The sequence below is a fragment of the Leopardus geoffroyi genome, chromosome C1 (genome assembly GCF_018350155.1).
Source record: "Leopardus geoffroyi isolate Oge1 chromosome C1, O.geoffroyi_Oge1_pat1.0, whole genome shotgun sequence".
NCBI lineage: Eukaryota > Metazoa > Chordata > Mammalia > Carnivora > Felidae > Leopardus > Leopardus geoffroyi.
In genome coordinates, this window is record NC_059328.1 from 16,218,452 (window position 1) to 16,235,629 (window position 17,178).

The 17,178-nt window shown below is 39.7% G+C and overlaps 1 protein-coding gene across 3 annotated transcripts in view; it reads left to right on the forward strand.

The window, feature by feature from the left end:
• The window catches only part of CDC42 (cell division cycle 42), a 53,809-nt gene that overhangs the window by 14,615 nt on the left and 22,016 nt on the right, over positions 1–17,178 (forward strand). The gene's annotated exons all lie outside the window — the stretch shown is intronic.

Below are 17,178 nucleotides of genomic sequence, written 5' to 3' on the forward strand. Positions count from 1 at the left end.
CTTTGCACCTGTAAGTATATATGTATCTCCTCTCCATTAAAAAAAATCAGACATGAGTTGGCACCTTATACGCATTGTTCTGTACTTTGTGTTTTAATTTTTTTTTAACGTTGATTTATTTTTGAGACAGAGACAGAGCATGAACGGCGGAGGGTCAGAGAGAGAGGGAGACACAATCTGAAACAGGCTCCAGGCTCTGAGCCGTCAGCACAGAGCCCGACGCGGGGCTCGAACTCACGGACCGTGAGATCATGACCTGAGCTGAAGTCGGACGCTTAACCGACTGAGCCACCCAGGCGCCCTGTACTTTGTGTTTTAGAAACTTAATACGTTTTGGAGGTTTTCCATGTTCCCCTGTATTAGTTTGCCAGGGCTGCCATAACAAAGACTAGAATAGGTGATTTAAGTAGTAGAATTTATCTCCTGACAGTTCTGGAGACTAGAAACCTCAGATCAAGGTGTTGGCAGAGCTAGTTTCTTCTGAGGGCTTCTTTCTTGGTTTATAGGTGGCTGATTTTTACTGTCATCACTTGGCCTTCCCTCTTTGTGTACTTATCTCCTTATAAAGACACCAGTCATGTTGGATTAGGGTCCACCAATATGATTTCATTTTACCTTCATTCTCTAAAGGCCCTATTCCAAATACAGTCATATTTTGATGTACTGGGGGTTGCGACTTCAACATGCAAAGTTTTGGGGGGGGGCACAGTTTAGTCCATAACAGGCACTACAGTTCATTCTTTTTAATAGTTGCATAATATTCCTTTGTGTTATCACTTAACAGCCCCCTGTTAGTTCACGTGTAGATAGTTTCCTGTCTTTGCTCCTGTAAGCAAGTCTCTGGTAAATATCCTTTGCTTACCTCTTGGCATATTTGGAGAAATGGAGTTACTGGGCCAAAGAATGTACATGTTAAATTATGATAGGTGCTGGTGTAGATATGGAAGCCTTGTTTCTTATTGTTTTGTTGTTCTGAAAGCAAAAATTTGCCTTGTGTATTATGTCCTAATCTAAAACCAGATTAAAACCAAAATTTTTTAATGTTTGTTTATTTTTGAGAGAGAGAGAGCACGCACAAGCGCACGTCCACTGGTGTGCATGAGTGGAGGAGGGGCAGAGGGGCAGACACACAATCCCAAGTCGCCTCCAGGCTCCAAGCTGTCAGCAGAGAGCCCAACGTGGGACTTGAACCCACGAACCGCGAGATCATGACCAGGCGCTCATAAAACCACATTTTGTTTTGAAGAGAACATGATTGGCTTTCACGTAGCACTTTGATGGAGTTATAAACACAGCCTCCTATACAAGATTGTCTAGATAATCAGATTCTAAATTAATCGATTATCTGGGTTACTTTACAGCTATTAAAAAGAGCTCATATTTGAGTGTTAATGAACAGAGGAGTAACTCCGTTAATCCTTACAACCTACGTCAATACTATTTCTGTGTTATTGATGGATAGACAAAGTCTAAAAGAGGTTGACTAGCTCACCCAAAGTTGCACAAGAATGGGGATATCAGTATAGGACTGCTTGACTAGAACACGTCTGTGCTTATGTTGTCTTCCTTGGGCATATTAGAGACCCGATAAATAATTGTATACTTCAGTTATGTTAATTTATCTCTTCTTAAAATAGAGGTGGATTATAACCCTTTCTGTAATATTCTGAATCCTCTGACTACAAATAGAGGACATTTAGCTTAAACTGTTCTTTGAGATCAGAGTGTGGGGATTTTAGAAAGGATTAACTTTAGCAAATAAGTCTGTCAGGTAGAAGTGAAGATTTTTCTGAATTTATTGTAGTGTTTAGATGCTTTCATTTTAACGGTAGTAGTTCTGATCTTTATCTTAGGGCCATTTTGGTTTTTGGAAGCTTTAATTGGGGATGAGAATGCCATATTAGGTGTTTATTCTGTGCCAGGCGATAGGTTAGTTGCTTTTTAGATGTCATTTCTCTTTCTAGCAATTTTGTAAGTTAGATGTTATTGTGTAGATGAGAAACTTAAGGTGTAGAAGTGAAGTAACTTGCTGGGGTCACACATTGAAGTGGAGCTAAGATTTGAACCCATATTTGTTTGTCTTTAAAAATCCCATGCCTTTTTCATATTATTAACTTTAGTTAGCAAGGCTTTTAAAAAGTTTTTTTTTAATTTTATTTTTTTCTTGCCCTTCATATATGCTTGATACTGCATTAGGCACCTTGGGAAGGAGGTAAAGAAGTATAAGCCTAGTTTTTCAAAGAGCTTAAGATCTATTAGAATAAGCACACGTGAATAAAGCCAGCATGATCAAGTACTCAGTTGTGTGATTTATTTGTTCAGTGAGGGCCTGGTGTGTGCTCAGTGTTGAATTGTTTTCTGGCAATGCAGCAAACAGAGTCCCTGCCTTTAGAGAAATTTCCTTATTTTTTATATCTCCTTTACTGCATTAAAACAAACAAGATAATTATAGCTTATGACCATACTATAAAGGAAATAAACAGGGTAACTTGAGAGAAGTAAGGAGGTTGGAAGCTGGGTATTACTATGGATAGTGTGCTCAGGGGAGGGTTTTCTGAGCAGAGGATTATTTGAGCTGAGATCTGAAGAAGTCAGCAGCTTTAAGAGCAGGAGGGGCAGTACTAGCAAGTATAGAGACCTGCGGGAAGGACAAGGCATCTTGGAGGAATAGAAAGAAGGAGCCTGTGTCATTAGAGCAGAGAACTAAGAACTAAGAAGGGCTTTGCCATGGAGGTTCAGAGAGTAGGGGCAGTTTTTGATAGTTTGAATAGTTAGGGAAGGTGTCTCAGATAAGGTAGGAATCCGGGGGTGGAAAGTTAGGATAGAAATAGGATGAGTTGGAAGGCCAGACATCTAGCTTTTGGTGGAGAGGTGATATGAATAAAGGCTTAGGCTTTGAAATAAGTACCAAACCATATTGGATACTTAGTTTATTTTTATTTTATTTTATTTTGTTTATTTTTATTTTTTAGACAGAAGGAGAGCAAGCCAGGTGGGGGAGAGCAGAGGGAGAGAGAGAGAATCCCAGGCAGGCTCCACATTCAGCGCAGAGCTGAACGCGGGGCTCAGTCTCACGATTCTGGGATCATGACCTGAGTCGAAATCAGGAGTCAGACGCTCAACCAACTGAGCCACCCACGGGCCCTCGTGTCTCCCCCTCCCATATTGGATACTTTAAATAGTAACAGGAATTGGCAATTAGGGCAGAATAAGATGCATAGAAGCTAGTTGAACAATTTTGGTCCTGTTTTTCCCCAGGTTGTCTAGACCTCAGAGCTGTAGCAGATTCAGATTTGAGACTTGGGGATAAGCAAAATGCCCTTATCTTTAGTTATCAATCCTCCTTCCCCCTCTCTCTTTCTTGTTCTTTTCTTTGCTTTTCTTTTTTCTTTCTTGTTTTTATTTTTAAGTAATCTCTATACCCAATGTGAGGCTCGAACTCACAACCTTGAGATCAAGAGTGTCGTGTTCTGCATACTAAGCCAGCTAGGTGTCCTTAGTTATCTCTTTTGCATGAGACTGAGGGGAACTTTGAATGTGTTTAATATCTCCTTGTCTTTTCTTCATTAAGAGAAAAGAATTAATATTGCCCTCAATTAAGACATTAGAATGGGAAAATTGCATATGAGGGTGTCAGTAATGTTACAAAAGGAAGGGTGTGTGTGTTTTGAGGCGGGGGGGGGGGGGTATGTGTTACTTATTTGTTTATTGTGTGGATACTTCACTTAGGATTTTGCCCCAAGAGGACATGAACTTTGTTCCAGACACAGGGGGGATATGGCTATGTATAGGACAATGCTGGCACATATTAGGTGCTTAATAAAGGTTTATTGAATGAATGAATAAATTTACAAGTCTTGAACCTTAATTCCTAAGTTAAAAAAAATTATTCTTGAGAGAGAGAGACAGTGCAAGCAGGGGAAGGGCAGAGAGAGAGAGAGAGAGAGAGAGAGAGGGAGAGGGAGACACAGAATTCAAAGCAGCCTCCAGGCTCTGAGCTGTCTGGCACAGAGCCTGATGTGGGGCTTGAACTCACGAACCGCGAGATCATGACCTGAGCTGAGGTCAGATGCTTAACCGACTGAGCCGTCCAGGCACCCCTTGAACCTTACTTTCTGAGTGGAGAAGTCACTTCCTATGTGGAAAAGTAGATCAAGATTTATCAACTAAGCGAAATAAGTCAGAGAAAGACAGATACCATATGATTTCACTCATATGTGGATTTTAAAAAACAAAACAGATGAACATATGGGAGGGATGAACAAGAGAGAGGGAAACAAACTGTAAGAGACCCTTAACGATGGAGGACAAACTGAGGGTTGATGGAGGGGCCGTGGGTGGGGGATGGGCTAGATGGGTGATGGAGATTAAGGAGGACACTTGTGATGAGTACTGGGTGTTGTGCATTGTATGTTAACTAACTAGAATTTAAATAAAAATTTGAAGAAGAAATATAAAATCACCTTTCAAGTAAGTTTGGGGGCACCTGAGTGTGGCTCAGTTAAGTGTCCAGTTTCGGCTCAGGTCATGATCTCACGATTTGTAAGTTTGAGCCCCGCATCTGGCTCTCTGCTGTCAGTGCAGAGCCTGCTTCGGATCCTCTGTCCCTCTCTCTCTCTGCCCCTCCCTTGCTCGTTCTCTCTCTCTCTCTCTCTCTCTCTCTCAGAAATAAACATTAAAAAAAAAGTTTGTGTTATTGCACCTGACTTTAAGATCCAAAAATTATTTTTTTGCCAAGTTGTGCCTTTCCTCTTGGAGTCCAGTTGAACACAATACTGCTGGTGCCTGTTTACACTGTGAAGTGGATGCTGTTCCGGAGAACACACCAGAGACTCTCACTGTGGAGCAGATAATGCCCTGTGAACAGAAGATCTCTGGAGAAAGCCCTGTAGATTTACCTGCTGATGCTATCTGTCTTGTTGGAGAAGAAATTTTGGATGTCCCCCGCACCCCCCGCCAAATTTACAAGTTTTGAATATTTTGAGGGAAAATCTTATTGTAATTTCTATTCTCTTCTAATTGAGAGAATACTCTTGGGGTGCCTGGGTGGCTCACTGGGTTGAGTGGCTGACTCTTGATTTTGGTTCAGGTCATGATCTTGGGGCTGTGGGATCGAGCCCTGAGTCACACTGAGTGTGGAACCTGTTTAAGATTCGCTCTCTCCCAGTGCCTGGGTGGCTCAGTCGGTTAAGTGCCCGACTCTTGGTTTTGGTTCAGGTCATGATCTCATGGTTTATGAGTTCGAGCCCTGCATTGGGCTCCGTGCTGACAGCATGGAGCCTGCTTGGGATTCTCCCTCTCCCTGTCTCTTTCTCTGCCCCTCCCCCGCTCATTCTGTCTCTCTCTCTCAAAAATAAATAAATGAACTTAAAAAAAAAAGATTCTCTGTCTCTCTCTTTGTCCCTCTCCTTAAGATTCTGTTTCTCTCGGTCCCTCTCCTCTGCTTTGTGTCTCTCCCTCAAAAAAAAAAAAATTTAAATAATACTCATACATTATTACATACTCTTCAGTTTTACCAAATTATTTGAAGTGTTAAATTTAAAAATTACGTATCTTATTTAACTGTTTACTAATGGGATTTTTAAATGTTATTTTTTTGGTCCCAAGTGCAGTATACAAGGATGACTGTGGCTAGTATCCCTTTGTTTTTTCCAATTTGAGGAAGGAAAACTCAACATTATAGTGAAAGTAAGGACTTAACATTCTTATCGGATCAGACATTTTGGAATGAAGTCGTTTTCAGAAATGAAGCTGATACAACACACTTGTAGCACTGTTGAAAATATCTGTTAACCACACAGACTTGCAGTCTTTGACTTTGAGTGCTGCCTGCTAGCACTTTTCCCCGACAGTTGCTTCTTTTTTATCATTTGAGGACCCACAGAACCTTAGTTTGATACCCCCCTTCTCTCTCATGTACTTTGTGATTTCACATGTATCAGTTTTTTTCATTAAGTGGCAGAAAATGGAGGAATTTGAATAATTCGCTTTAATGAGTGTGTTAATAATGTATTTAATTGAAAGCTGGAGATATTAGGGGTTTTGCAGCCATTCTGTGTGAGAGAACTATGTAGAACTCAAGATTCTCTTATGTATTTGTCAAAAACCCAAAGATATTTTTGTTTTATGCAGCATCTGAAAAGTACAAAAGCTGTAGCAGTGCTGTTATCACTTACATTCTGCCTGGGCCTCCTTCTCTGATTTCTTTGACTGTCTTTTGATAACATATCTACGAATTTCACCAGTCTCAAAAGTCAGCAAGAGAAGAGCAACAACAAGGCTCTTGGATACATACCATGGAGACCTTGTCCTTTAAATTTCTGCTATGATTTAATTCTAGGGATAAATAAGTAGAATTTTTTTTGGGGGAAAATAAGGTTACCTACAGCTTTTCAAGGATAGAACAAAATATGTTTTGAAAAGTTAAGATTTTTATTAGCCTTAGTACTTTAAAGCAGAAGAAATTAATAATACATTTTTACATGCTCGCCGTGGGGAGTCATGTTGCTTACCACCTTTCTTTATGTTAGGATTCTGGCCTTCACTAATTTCTTCCTGTTAGAATAGACACCTAGAAGATGGAACCATAAATGAACTAAAACAACCAATTTCTAGAGAAGATGTGCTAGCTAGCTGGCTTGGGAGTGAGGAGGAGAAGGTGGAAAAAAATCTTTAAAATTATTTCAGGAGGATTTTCAATAAGGAAAAATTTTGAGTAATAACATATTTAAGACCGCACATTCTTACTTCATCCCTACTCTAGTAATTAGTCTAAGAAACTAAGCTGTTTACATACAAAAACTGAAATTCACAACAAAATGGTTGTATCTCACAAAGCTCAGTCAATCAAGTAAACAAAGTCTGGGACTTTATCTTACTTTCCTTACATGCTAATATGTTAGCCCAGTATTGTTTTATGGATGCTGGCAGAAGACAGGAGATTCCTGGGTCAGAGACAAAGCGTTTATATATAGTAAAGGCACAGCCAGCAGCAGATCAATGTCTGTGTTGCTTCCCTGTGCCCCAAGACTTCCATGTGGGGGATGCAAGGGGTTTGTGTCACATCTGAGGAGCATTGAGCCTAGGGAACCCGCTATTTAATAACAAGCAGGAGGTAAGCCTACTCTTTGTCTTAGAGGGAGACATTACTGTAATTCTTCAAGGTCTTTTGCTGCTAACATAACCTTACAGCATGGCCTGGGTGGGGTGGTCAGTACCTTGCATTTTTAGCATACCCAGTAAGATGTATAGGAGCACGAGAGACCCATGGGGGACTGTCTTTTCCAATACAAGGTTGTCTGCTTTTTAGTAGTTGAAAGATATTTTACAGAATTCTAATTCAAATTGGAATGGATACACTTATTGAGAACTGAGGCAAACTGCTGATCATATTAAGCTTCTTTGGGATTTTTATGAGGGCAAATAATTTTGAGCAGTAGCTGTATTACTTTGACTTTTTGAATGCCAAAGTTTTGTGAGATTATTTGCTGTTTACTGAGGACTCTGAAAACAAATTTTAAAGTTCGAAAAGAACTGTTTTTATGTGGTTTGTTCTTTATTTGCCTGAAGTCCAAAGAATATCAGGAAAAGAATATCAAGATACGTGGGTGTTAACAATCTGGTGTTGGGGTAAGTCCTTTGCTTTTAGGCCAGAATATCTGCAAAATGATGGGGTTAAGTTAGTTCATGAAAGGGTATTTCAATCCTAAATAAAATTATTTATTTTGCTTTTATGTAATATTGGGTGAACTCATATAATTGATCTCTCTTAAGTTTCATTTAGAGCTTAACATTTATTTCAAAGTTTATTTTATTTTTTTTATTTATTTAAAAAAATTTTTTATGTTTATTCATTTTGGAAAGACAGAGAGAGACAGAGCACAAGCAGGGGTGGGGCAGAGAGAGAGGGGGACACAGAATCGGAAGCAGGCTCCAGGCTCTGAGCTGTCAGCACAGAGCCCGATGCGGGGTTCGAACTCACGAACCGTGAGATCATGACCTGAGCGGACGTCGGAAGCTCAACTGAGCCACCCAGGCACCCCTATTTCAAGGTTTAAAAACAGTGTATTGTTTTGGGTGAGAAAGGTAATTATGATGGAGGTGTAATAGGATTTTGAGTAGGACTTTCTAAACAATACTGTATTTTTAATTCAACATATACGGTCAGTTATATCCTTTTTGGTCTGACTCAAAACCAAAGTGATACGTTAGAACACCTTTATACATGTGAATGCATGGGATAGGATACATCTTTGTACTTTTGAGTCCCTTGGATGACTTAATCACGTGGGCAGATGTTTTAAAAATTATGCTTTGCGTATGCTACTATAACTGATGTGGCCCTCAGTTACATTAGCATAAACTCTTGTGTGACTGGAAGGAGTCATTATGAAAGATAAAAGACACCCCTGTCACCTAGGAAATTCCAGGGGTTTTAGGAGCTGTATACCAGGAACCCAGGAGAAAGACCAAATACTTATTTTTACCACAGTGAAATTACCGAAAATTTTACTTGACTTATTTTATTTTTTGTTTTTTTTTTTTACTTGCTTTTCATTCACTTTGTTTACTGTTAATATTTGACATAGTTTTCTAATCTGATTGAGAATACTCATTTTTGCAAAACTTACTCTTCAAATCTTTTCATGCAACTGTTTTGTGCTTTGTGCCTAGAATGAACCACAGGGCATGGGGCTTCTCTAGCTAGGAGCCTTCCCCCATACAGATCTTTTCCCTGGGATTGGATTGTCTGATGGAGTTCAGTTGGACAACCAGCCAATGATGATACTACAGAGAGGGTTCTATAACTTCTTTAAATTTAGAGCTCAAGGACTCCAGAAAACTTAAAGGGGTTATAGTCCTGAGATTCCCAAGAGGGAATTGGACCTCCAAAGCATCTGGGTTTTAGTGTCACTGTCAGATGGAACATTGGGTACTGGGAAGGAACGTAGAAGATATACCTTATTTCACAATTTATTTTTCTTAGCATTGGCAGAATACCTTAAAAAAATATTTTTTGGGGTGCCTGGGTGGCTCAGTCGGTTTAGCGTCCGACGTCAGCTCAGGTCATGATCTCATACTCTGTGAGTTCGAGCCCCGTGTCGGGCTCTGTGCTGACAGCTCAGAGCCTGGAGCCTGTTTCAGATTCTGTGTCTCCCTCTCTCTCTGCCCCTCCCCTGCTCATGCTCTGTCTCTCTCTGTCTCAAAAATAAATACATTAAAAAAAATTTTTTTTTTTTAATATTTTCAATTTTGAGAGACAGAGCATGAGCAGGGGAGGGGCAGAGAGAGAGAGAGGGAGACACAGAATCCGAAGCGGGCTGCAGGCTCTGAGCTGTCAGCACAGAGCTGGACATGCGGGGGCTTGAACCCATGAACCGTGAGATCATGACCTGAGCTGACATTGGATGCTTAACTGACTGAGCCACCCAGTTACCCCTGGCAGAATCACTTTTTATGCCCAGCCCCAGTTTTAAGTGCTGATATGATTGAACTTCAGTACTAAAGAGGTAGAGTGTTTAAGATGTAAAATAACTTTTCTGGCCACTCCGGATAGCAAAACAGTAATTGGTACCGCATAGCCTCTTTGCTGTTATAGTGAGTTGATACTTTTAAAAAGGAAGCTAACATAGGATATACAGACATTGTCTGACCTAGTTATTTCTATGTCGTTGAAGCTGGCGTTGTATGTACTGCAAAGCCAAAGTCTTTTCCCTGGTTGCTTGCTCCTTCCCCGTCTCTGGGTCATCTGCTGACATTCTATTTTATAATTATTATTATATTAAACTTTTTTTAAATGTTTATTCATTTTCGAGAGAGAGAGGGGGAGGGAAGAGAGGGAGAACGGGAGCGGTGTTGGGGCAGAGAGAGGGAGACATAGAATCCGAAGCAGGCTTCAGCCTCCTAGCTGTCAGGACAGAGCCTGACATGTGGGGCTTGAACCCACAAACCGTGAGATCATGATCTGAGCCGAAGTTGGACACTTAACTGACTGAGTCACCTAGGCGCCACCCTGACATTTTAATAAATGAAATTATTAGTAATACATGTCAAATGCTTTGTAGAATAGTCTTAATTAAATTGCAGCTTTACTCATTAAAGTGACCACTTTTGCAGTATAGCTCTAAATTTGACTGCATTTGTAGTAAGAACAATGAGTACTGTAATTACTTTGGAAATAAAAATAAATTATATGCTCCTAAGCAGGTTGGAATTGTTGCTCTTTTAAAATTTATATTGATTTAAAGGTGCCTTTAATCATTCAAGAGTAATAGTTAACATTTAGTAAACATTTACTGTATGCCAGGCACTGTTCTAAATTCTTTGCATGTATTATCTTATTCAGTCAATGTACCCTGTGAAGAAGGTCTTATTACTGTTTTCATTTTTAGGTAAGGGAAAATAGCCACAGAGAAGTTAAATAACCTGCCTATGGTCACATAGCTGGAGTGGTAGAGCCAGGGTGACTCTTGATCCAGTGCTTTCAACAGGGGACCCATAACCAGTTTCCAACAGATTGCTGAGCTTAGGTCAGAAAGCCTGAGAAATGGAAGATTTATGGGCATATAGAAAGGGGAAGAACAAAATCTTACTGATTCTCTCTTCTTCCCTTCTCCCCAGTAAAATTCAGTAGTTGTCTGTAGGGTAAAGAAATAGGAAGTGAACTGAATTCCTGTTTCTTGGTTCCTCCTCTCCCTTCCTCTTCCCAGTGTTGGCAACTGTCAGAGGTATATTCTTGCCACTGCATTTGCAGTGATCGTGTTTGTTTTTAAAACACTGTCACTTTTCAGGAGAGGGACTTGGAGCAGGGACTTGGCAGTCATACTGTTTGGGTTTAAATTCCAGTTCTGCCATTTACTGGCTGAGAAATCTTGGCCTACTTCACTTTACTGAGACTCACTTTTCTTACCTGCAAAATGGGGATAATATAGTACATACCTCATAGGGTTGTTGGGAGGATGAAATGTACAAAAATGTGTAATGTGTTTAGAACAGTATATAGCACATAGTAAGTGCTATATATATAAGTGTTTGCTCCTGTCATTATTATTTGAGAAGACTTTTTAGATTGAAGCAGTGATTGAAGCACCTCTGAACTATCTTGGTTCATGATCTTTCAATATCTAATGTGAGTTTTTTATTACTAAATATGTAAAATGCCTGTTTGATACAGTTAATTCATGTTGGTAATTTTTATTCTACTTAAACATTTTTTTAAAACGTTTATTTATTTATTTTTTTAATGTTTGTTTTTTGAGAGAGAGACAGAGACAGAGCATGAGTGGGGGAGGGGCAGAGATTGAGAGAGACACAGAATCCGAAACAGGCTCCAGGCTCTGAGCTATCAGCACAGAGCTCAACGTGGGGCTCGAACTCCCAAACCACGAGATCATGACCTGAGCCGAAGTCGAATACTTAACCGACTGAGCCACCCAGGTGCCCCTAAAACGTTTATTTTTGAGACAGAGAGAGAGCAAGGGATGGGAGGAAAGAGAGGGAGACACATAATCTGAAGCAGGCTCCAGGCTCTGACCCGTCAGCACAGATCCCGATGTGGGGCTCGAACTCACAAACCATGAGATCATGATCTGACCTAAGCTGATGTCAGATGCTTAAGCGACTGAGCCACCCAGGTGTCCCCGTCCTACTTTAAGAAATTCACTTCTAGGGGCGCCTGGGTGGCGCAGTCGGTTAAGCGTCCGACTTCAGCCAGGTCACGATCTCGCGGTCCGTGAGTTCGAGCCCCGCGTCGGGCTCTGGGCTGATGGCTCAGAGCCTGGAGCCTGTTTCCGATTCTGTGTCTCCCTCTCTCTCTGACCCTCCCCCGTTCATGTTCTGTCTCTCTCTGTCCCAAAAATAAATAAACGTTGAAAAAAAAAAAATTTAAAAAAAATAAAATTTAAAAAAAAAAAAAAAAAGAAATTCACTTCTAGGTGACTAAAATGCCAGTAATGTTTATCTTAGCTTAGATTCTTGTGTTACTGGTATTCCTCATCTTGCTATCATATAAGATAGTAGTTCTCAAACTTCATTGTACATTGGAATTACATAGGGAGTATTGAGTTCTGAGTTATTAGATGTGGAGTGAGGGTCCGAGAATCTGAATTGTTAATCCATTCCAGGTAATTCTGGTGGTCTGCTAATTTTGGAATTGCTAGTTTAGAGACTAAATTCAAACATGTACACAGTGATGGTTTGTAAACTAAAAAAAAAAAAAAAAAAAAAATTTTATTCGTCAATTCACAATAGTGATCAGGTCTGTTCTTATACCTAACTAATTTTGTTAATACCTGTTAAAGAACTTGATTTTTAGGAACCACTCTGTAAAATATAGAAATAAGATACAGGAAATACAGAAAAATAATACAGAAGTCTTCAGGTGAATAAGAAACATTTGGGTGGATTTCTCATTTAATTTTTGTGTGTCATTAGCTAAGTAGCAAGTATATTCAGTTCATTTTAACCTGTTTTTTGTTGTACCTGCTGTGTGCAAAGTGTGAAGAGTTTTCATTAGGTAATTGCTAAAGAGAGAAGAAAGTACAGTGTAAGTTTTGACCCACTGGATGAAAATAGGTGTGAAGTAGGATTGATTTAACCAGCGCACTTGGTAGATGAACTCATGTATATTGAGTATGTGCTGTGAGGTCCTTTTATGTTCTTTAATCTGCATAACAACTGTGCAAGGTGTTGACATAATGAGTTCTGTTTTACAAATGAGAACATTGAGTCAAAAGAGATTAAGAACCTTGCCCAGGTCACTAGTAAGTGCAGAGCAGAGATTAAAACCCAGGGTTTTCGTGACTTCAAAGTTAAAATTATTATTATTTATGTGTTTATGTATTTTATAGTTTATAAAAATAGTTTATAGTATATATATATGTAGTGTATATTTATAGTTATTTATAGTTTATGTATTTTGGATATTCCTTCTAGCTTTTTAGGCAGGACACACAAAGAAGGTCCCAGTTGGCTTGCCTGTTTCTCCTGCTGGGACAGGAAAAGATACACACTTCTAAAAGTTCTCAAAGTAGTACTGTTTGTTTAATGATTGAGCCAAACTCTGTGCAGAGCACATCTCTGTTATATGGATCCATTACCTTCCATTGGAAAATCTTAAAGATCACCCTCAGAAAATTTCTCATTTAGGGGCACGTGGGTGACTTAGTTGGTTAAGCATCCATCCAACTCTTGGTTTCAGCTCAGGTCATGCATGATCTCATGGTTCCTTGAGTTCAAGCCTCCATGTTGGCAGTGTGGACCCTGCTTGGCATTCTCTCTTTCTCCTCTCTCTTCCCCTCCCTCTCCCGTGTGCGCTGTCTCTCTCAAAATAAACTTCAAAAAAAAAATTTGTTACTAGTTTTCATGAATTTGTGCTTAATGCAGAGATTTATGAGCCTGTTTGAAATATTGCTACCTTTGTTCCTATACTTACATTGTAGATTTCTTGTACTACAAATTGTGTTGTATTCATATGTTTTACTTTACAGTTGAAAGTTTTCTGGTGGCCATCATGAACTCATTTTTAACATTTTCTTATTCTTGCTGGTATCAGAGAAAGGTGCTGCATTTAATAGGTTGCCATAGAAAGAACCAATCTATTGTGTAATCTATTTGTGATGGGCTGCTGTGAAAATAGTTAATATAATACAAAAAAGCAATTCAGTGCAGATCAGATTTAAATTCTTTTTAAATACAGTTACTAATGAAAGCTCTTCTTTTCTTTGGAATGTTTTGGACCAGCTGCGTCGCAGCTTGTGATAGTTGTGATTTAGCTCATGTGGCAGTCATATTCATGGCTCTAATCATGGGAACTTCTTGTTCTCACTTTCTTCTTTCTTATTCCCTGGGAAATTTATGTATGTATATATGTAAGTATGTATATTTTTGAGAGGGGGGGGGGTGTGCACAAGTTGGGGAGGGGCAGAGAGAGAGAGAAGGGAGATCAAGGTCCAAAGCGGGCTCTGGGCGGACACCAGCGACCCTGATGTTGGGGCTCAGACTCATGAACCGAGAAAACGATGCTCAGCTGAGTGCCCCTCCCTAGGGAATCTTTTTTTTTTTTTTAATTTTTTTTAACTTTTTTTTTTTTATTTATTTTTGAGACAGAGAGAGAGCATGAATGGGGGAGGGGCAGAGAGAGAGGGAGACACAGAATCAGAAGCAGGCTCCAGGCTCTGAGCCATCAGCCCAGAGCCCGACGCGGGGCTCAAACTCACGGACCGCGAGATCGCGACCTGAGCTGAAGTCGGCCGCTTAACCGACTGAGCCACCCAGGGGCCCCCTCCCCGCGCCCCCCCCAGGGAATCTTAATGAAAACTTCAAGAAACTTCCACTAGAAGTTTCAAGCTTATAAATGGCCTGTTGATTTTGTATTTGCTTGTTAGTATGGGTTTTAAGTCTTAAAAGAGAATGCCAGCTATTGAATGAAGATGAGGAGCTTCATATTTAGGGATGACAATTCATTTGATTTCAACCACAATTAAAATTAAAATTTACTAAGAAAACCGCAGTTTTCTTAGATGTTTTTGAGACAAAGTCTCAAAAGTGGTCAGCTTTACTGTAAAGTTACTTGATAAATCTAGATATTACTAAATTAGTGATTCCGAGACATTTTCTCCCACATTTAACGCCTCTAAATTTAGGATGTACTTAAAAATCATTGGCTTCTTAGAGTCTGTGAAATATAGTAATTAGGATATCGGTTCTGCTGCTGTCACAGAGAAATTCAAAATACTAGGGACTTAATGAGAGAAGTTTCTTCCTTTCTTGTGTAAAAGTCCTGGAGGCAATCCAGGGCTGACCCTTCCTATTTTGTTACTCATCCTTAACATCTCAGTTGTGTCTTGTGGTTCATCGTGGCTGCTTCAGCCGTCATTATCATGTCTGCATTCTAGCCTGCAGGCTGCAACAGGGAGACTGTGCCCCTTGGTATTGGGGCTAGTCTCGAAAGTTGCATCCATCAGTCATTTCCACTCCCATTAATCACAGTGGTCACTTCGAGCTGCAAAGGAATTGAGGAAGTGTAGTCTTTTTACTGGAGACCATGTGCTTAATTAAAAATTCTATTACTAAAGAAGAAAGGAAGAATTGGCAGACCACTAGAAGTCTCTGCCACAGTGGTCAAATATTACTTTCTGCCAGTGTTTATGATTAAACTCTACATTAAAAAAAAAATCTCCTGAGGGCACCTGGGTGGCCTAGTGGTTGAGCATCTGATTTCTGCTCAGGTCTTGGGATCCAGCCCCACGTTGAGCGTGGAACCTGCTTGGGAGTCTCTCTCCCTGTCTTTTCTGTCCTTCCCCCTGCTTGTGCATGCATGCATATACACACAAACACACACACACACACACACACACACACACACTCTCTCTCTCTCTCTCTCTCTCTCTCTCTCAAAAAAAAAAAGATCACCCAGTAATAATGGTCAAGAGAAATAGAAGGTATTTGAGAACTGAACTTGAAATATATTTGTAGGCACCTGGAAAATAGTCTGTAGAGTGAACAGAACTCTCTGCTTACCTTTCCTTCACTGTCAATTGAAAAGAAATTCTACAGAAGACCTTAGTTTTTTAGCAGAACATTATTCTTTTTTTCAGAGGTGGATTCAGGAACCATAAGATGATAGCTGTTTCTATTTGCTCTGCTTTATTATTATGTAAAAGACATTCTTTAGGAGTAATTCTCTGTAATTAGTACTCCCATGTGCTTGATTATTTTGATAAATCTTGATTTAGTTTAGGGATTAAGATCTTTAACTAGTAATGCTGTACTAGTATGACTGCTTTAGTGCATTATAGGGAATAGAGAAGGAACAAGATAAAAGGAGGTTAAATAAAGATAAATATAATCAGGAAGATTTTGATGAGGAATGGGAGAGTGTATATTTCCTGTAAGTTACTTCTTGTATACAGAGATGTTAACAGGCATTTGTAACTCATGATCAAGAGTTGTGATGCCTCCTGCATAGGCATGGCATCCAACCCAGAGTTAGATGGTTCTGACGTTTTTGTGTTTAGTAAGGTGGCACCTCTAGCCAACAAGAAATTGCATCCCCTTCAGGATTATAATTGAAATAGGACTTTGTCTTAAAATGTAGGTATACAGGGCATGAAGTTTCTTTTTTATTCTCCCAGAAAGACTTAGAAGTTTTCATTGACTCTTCAGATGTCATTTATCCTAATTTCTTAGATGTCAAAATGTGGGGAAAAAAATGACTGGCAGTGATTTTAAGAAACTTTCAGTAAAGACATGTTCTGATTTTAGAGATGTTTAAATGTGAAAACAAGCATCTTGGAATTGATGAAATATAAATCTTTGGTACTTTTGTAATCGATAGCTTCTTAGAAGGGACTACAGTAAGAGAAGCTAAAGTAATTATATCTGTTTATAAGTCAGTATTCTGTAGAGTGATCGGACTCTTCATTATAAAAGTGTAGGTTTTGGCCTCTTTGTGCCATGAATATTGAATTAGTAACTAGGCCACCTGGTGTTAAAATACGTGCTGAGACCGGGGATCATCCTGATCTTTGTTCAGTTCCTCGTTCTGCTCTTCTTTTACAAGGGGTTGGTGGTGATACTCCGTAGCTTGTTGGTTATAGCTCTAAGGTTGGATAAACGGACCATTCTTTAAAGCAGTGATTTCCTATTGCAGTCTGGCACATATCATGTTTATGCACACACATGTACGTGCATTTGTGTGCACATACAACTGAAGGAAAAATTTCACACAATCACACTTGTTGGCACACTCTACGTGGGACTCATTCTGAAATAGCCTCTTTTCTTTTTTTTTAAAAAAAATTTTTTTTTTTTTTCAACGTTTATTTATTTTTGGGACAGAGAGAGACAGAGTATGAACGGGGGAGGGGCAGAGAGAGAGGGAGACACAGAATCGGAAACAGGCTCCAGGCTCTGAGCCATCAGCCCAGAGCCCGACGCGGGGCTCGAACTCACGGACCGCGAGATCGTGACCTGGCTGAAGTCGGACGCTTAACCGACTGCGCCACCCAGGCGCCCCTCTTCTCTTTCATTATAGAAATAAATATGCTACTCTTTACACTACTTTGGATTTAAAAAAAACCCCACTTATATGGAAAACAAAGGGATCAGAGACTTAGAAATTTGACTCTTACTTATTACTGTGATTTTGAGCTAGTCACTGTTTCTCTTTTTAGGCTC